Consider the following 5595-nt stretch of genomic DNA (forward strand, 5'->3'; position numbering starts at 1 on the left):
CAAGCTGTGACATCACAGCGTGAAACCAGTATACAAACTGCCGGACGCAGTGCGACCAGGATTCCCAGCATGCCAGCCAGCCCTGGGAACAGGGTGCCTGTGCACCCCTATACAGGGCTCAATGATGGTACCCGTCAAGCGCCAGTGGCTTCTAAATCTACTGTTTGGCCGGCAAATTGCAGAGGTTCTCCCGCCCCATGGCGTGTAAAGATATATGAAGCCTACTTTCCGAATGACCTTATTTTCAGAGGCCCCCATGATGTCTATTCCGTTTACCGTTTCCCCTCCAGATGTTTGAAGAACTTCACGTTACATCGGCCACTTGCAGTTGTGGTATCGATGTGGTGCGTACTTATATGCACATCAATGGGTATGCAGCATGCCGCGTGTGCCAAATATGTTTGTAGTTTGACGCGCACGTCCACTTTGTTTGGCTGAGTATCCATTAAGACATGTACGGTTGGGCTTGAGTTGGGAGACAGCGAGGAAGAGAAGGTCTTCTCGTTTACTCGAGTACACGTTTGCACCTCTGACGAAGAAGTCAATGTCTTACATGCTTATGTCCCTGTCGATGATGATGATGATGATGATGATGATGATAAGATTAGCACGGATGCTGAAACGAGCCAGCTCAATCATGCAATGCACCCAAAGGAAAATAAGTATTTCATTAAGCAATGGAATGGATTTACCTAAAAATAAGGCTACTAATCCTGTTGTTCATGATGTTTGCATGAGAGTTATTCACGTTAATAATAATAGAAGCAATAAAAGACCATTTAGAAAATTTGCCTTTAACTATTGTGCCTGGCCACTAACCTTTTCAGTTAACCTGCCAACTGGCCTATCAGCCAATTTGAGATTGACCCCTGATCCTATTCAAACTCATGCATGGGACTATACAGTACAGTACAGTTATATGCTCCTATAACGGCTAGCCGTTGGGAGTTGCTGGACCGGCCCAATTGTCGATCCAGCGATGAAATTCATTTTTACTAAGCATTATCCTACGTAGCTGGATCTTATTCAGGTCAGTCCATTTCTCGACTTTGATCGAGTCTTTAATGGTTCTTGGTAGAGATAATCTTAGTCTTGTAAATTTCTTCAGTAGTAGATTTCGAGGAGAGGGTTAATGATCCCAGCTGCCTCTATGACGTCCTCAGGGTTAGGTGCCTTGTCAAGGACACCTCGACACTCAGCTAGAAGAAGCCGGGGATCGAACCAGCAACCTTCAGGTTACCAGCCAACCCGCTCTACCTCTTAAGCTACTGCCACCCCAGTATAGCTGGGAGTCCCACTATAGCTGGGAGTGCTTCACTTTCTTTTTGCCTGGAACACAATTCCTTGATCAAAGGCGGTATGCATTGAAAGATAATATAGTTACATATTTAGGTATAGAAGATTTAGACATGAGTCCGAACACAATCAGGCAGGTAGGACCATATCGATTAAATACTGTCTCTTACAATACGATTTTCACCATTTCAATGAGCTAGTCTAGCTATGATGACAGGAGCAATTCTCTCTGGGGTCCAACTTTATACAAATAGAAGTCTCCTCCAATACATCCTTCTTTGAGCCACCAGGCTGCAGGTTATGGTAACAGAGCCAGTACCATTAAGCTTTAATACGCATTTATATTTCTCATGAGGATATTCCAGTGGGAGCGCTCATCTGGAACCATCCAGATGCCATGCTAATGAGTAATGCTGACTCACATCCACCCAAACAAACACAACTGTATTATCAACCTGCTCAAACGTCAGTCCTGAGTCCTTCTGTCCCGGGGGCCCTGGCCAGACGTTCTGAACAGGGGGCCGTACACACACAGGGAGCAGCTCTGCCCACCGCACACACCACATGGCCGGCAGAAGGGAGGGGATGAGGCAGAACCAGCGATCTGATCTCCAGGTCCAAGGATGAAGGATGGACTGACCGGGTCCTGCTCAGCCTGCCTGAGCCCTCATGCAGATGGTCCCAACGCAGCCTCATTACAACATAATTGTCTGTGTTGAAATGTATGGTGTCTCCCGACCCTGAGTAATGCTGTTGACTTCCCCGGAGTTGACCGCAGTAAATCAGCCCCGGAGGTGGTGGTGGTGGTGGAGGTGGAGGTGGTGGTGGAGGTGGTGGTGGTGGGGGTGGAGGTGGTGGTGGTGACAGCCTGGGAGAAGATTAAGATGGTATCTGTAGCATCAGGTAAAACCTGGATTTACACCGCTGCGCGCCACATCAGTCAAACTAGATGGGTGTACCTGCGTGTTTCTGTGTGTGTGGGGAGGGGTGGTTGTGTGTGTGTGTGTGTATTTGTCTGTATTTCCGTGTGTTTGTCCGATTTTTTTCAGTGTCCGTGTTTGTCTGTGTGTTTGGTTGTGCCAAAAATGATTGTGTAAGAAACCTACATTTGTTCACCTGAACGGGGATACAGAGATTGCTTTAACCTCTCCCCTGCTCTTAAGGTTAAATCACTTTTTGACTTGCACTTTGTTGTGTAGGTCAGGCATATGGCAGAGGAACTATTTGTGTTTGTTTTGTTGCCAGCGTTATACATCATTGGCGCTCCGTCGTTAAGCGTGGGACGCTTCAGGGACCGTGTCGGGAGCCTAGAAAATCTCAGAGACATCAACACGACGCTGCATAATATCTCACTTCTCCCCCTGTGAAGTGTTGAAGAATGATAGTTTTCCTCCAACTTCTGTCTCGTTCCAGTCACACTGATTACCCTCTGCGCAGTTAACTTGGAGCGCCTGCTAATTAGCACCAATGGTAATTAGCAGCGTCATTAAGGGTCTTATAATCAACTTCTCTCCTTTTCGCGCATTTGACTCCCCGGGGATCCCTGCCTGGTCTGTCTGAGTGTGGCTCTCCCGCAAGGCGTGCTTGCATGCGCGCACGGCTGGCCAGCATGCATTATACATGGTGAGCTTTGCTGCTCGAGCTGTCTGTGGGCGTGTGTGTCGCTGTGTGTGTGTGCGGGTGTGTCTCTGTGTGAAATAGTTCCACTCGGTTAACTTGGGACGAGATCAGCAGCTCGCGGGCCCCGCAGGAGCTGATGCATCGGTTAGCACAGAGCATATCGTAGCAGGCTGTGGGGCAGGGCGGTCGGCGGGCTAAGACTACAGTAGCAAAGCAAGGCGGCTGTATAAGGAAGCCCTAGCCTGCTCTGAGGTGTGCGTGTCGCACCGCTCCCATTATGCAATCCAGCACGGCCACGACCGCCCGCGTGTGGAGCCCCCGAGGAAGCAGCTAGTGCGCAGTACCTCTTACGGCCTGTAGGGGGTTTGTGTTTGTTGGAATGCAGCGAAAAGGCTGAACGAAGTCGATGATTGTTATCTTTGTTCGGTGAGGATCTAAGTGGTTGGTTTATCTTTAGAGTATCGACCTTGAAAGGATCCTGTTTGACCGTTTAATTTATATAGAAAGATATTAAAGGTCCCATGGCATGCCACCAGGTGTGAGTGTGATTAGGCGTTACAAGCCGTTTTTAAAATCTGCCCCTTATGACATCACAGGTGGGCGTGTCCACCTAGATGTGTGCTGGATAGATCGGTCTACCAGTCTACCCAGTGGACTGTAGCAAACGTTGCTCATCTATCCGTCACACATCTAGGTGGACACGGGGCGGGAAATCTCGAACAATGGCCCTACCCATAGTAGGCATTTTACAAAATGGTTGTGTGTAATCCGATCAAACATCACGGGCACTACGTCCATGTTTTTTATACATGTCTATGAAGGAACTGCGTTGCATCCTGGGTAACAACCAGAGTTTTGAAGTGAACATGTTCCATATTGGGCCAATTCAAAAGATGTCTGGCCAGGTCGTTCTCTATGTTAAAACCACCTATTCATTTGAAATGCTGTGTATTTCCAAGCGGTAAGCTTTGTATCACACAGTGGTTTTGTGTGAGGCAAGCAATTACTGTGTGTGGAATGGGCTAGTGAACGGTCGCTGAAGGCTGCTGGGACGCTGGCTTAAACTGCCGTCAGAGGCCCATCGTGTTGCCATGTATTCACCCTCAGCTAAACACTGGAACACAAATATACCACTCAATGTGTGCGTGTGTGCGTGTGTGCGTGTGCACGTGTGCGTGCGTGCGTGCGTGCGTGCGTGCGTGCGTGCGTGCCATGTGTATCTTATGGGCTGTATATTTTCTGTAAATACCGTATTTGCCATTCACCCTGTGCTGGTTCTTTGTTATTGTATGCTCAATGTCAATATGACGTGACTATATGCAATTTATCAAATACAATTGGTTGAACTAAATTGTTGATAAGCAGTTCATTAAGTGAAGAGGGAAAGGGTTACTTTATACAAACAATACAAGGTCTTGTGGATGATTATCAAGGCAAGGGCATTCTGATTATTCATAATTATTTATTTATTGTTACTAGGGACAGATACAATTTACATAGACAAACTGAGCACATCTATCCAAGACAAGGTTCATCGTTTTTTAAAGCAAATTCGAATTGTTAGCAGCCGACTAGAAAGGCTTTTGTGTAAAGTAAAAGAGGAAGACAATGAGGTAAAAAGAAGAATAACTGAGTACAGTACAACACAATAGAGCACAAGGGGAAACAAGGGGAAACCAGACACGACTACAAGTTACCTTGGTGAATAAATTGGTTGCTCTCGTAAAAAGTGGGGGACGTTGTGTGTCTCTGCTCTGTGAGGGAGTTGCCACTCGAGAATAGAAGCCATTGTCTGTGTGCTAGACAAATGGGGGTTCTTGCATACAATGGATGATGTTTGAGGATGTTTAGAAACAGGCAACCAGAAATGTTCCAATTAAGCGTCATGAAACCATTCCGATATTCAAGTACGCGTCTCACAATGCCTGTCGTTCTGGCCTTGATTCTGGCTATTGATTTCCACATATCTGCGCCGTCTTGCGTTGTACATACAGCTCCAGCCAATCCGATGAAATAACTTTGTGACGCTGTTGCTCTCTCTTCTCTCTTGCCAAATCCGGTCGGAAGTCAGGCGAAGACGTCTTATCTCTGAGAAAAGCCTCCCGTGCTCATTTCTGTTCATCTTTCAGCATCCTTATTCAGTCTTTTTCAGATGAAATGCTTTTGATAGATTTGTCGTGAACCCCGAATCCCTCCCCCCGCTGCTGATTGGTCCAATCGTTTGAGAGAGGACTCGTGAGAGGCGTTTGACGGGCGTGAGGCCCAACTGATCGGCGCAGAGAACAGAATGTGACCACGATGGTCTCACAAGGCAAAGCTCCAATTGTATTTTTAACAAAGTGAGGAATTGCAAAAACCATGTTTTATAAATGCTCATTATCCATTCATTGGAGTGAACGCCTGTGCTCTGCATATGAAGTAGAGGTGAGACTCTAAATAAAACGATACAAATATATGTGATGGATAACAGATGATAGAAGGTGTCTCTCCGTCTCGACTTTCCCTTTCTGTCTCTCAGCCCTGCCTCTTCATTTTATAGTGGTCACTCATCATGACTGATAAGATTGGACAAGGCTCATGAAGACGATGCTAATGTTGCTGAGAGCAATCCGTTATAGAGGATCTGCCTATTGTTTTGTCCAGGTACAAGTCATCGCCTGGAAACAGGCCTAGTGACTA

Source organism: Gadus macrocephalus, chromosome 9 (genome assembly GCF_031168955.1).
Source record: "Gadus macrocephalus chromosome 9, ASM3116895v1".
Classification (NCBI taxonomy): Eukaryota; Metazoa; Chordata; class Actinopteri; order Gadiformes; family Gadidae; genus Gadus; species Gadus macrocephalus.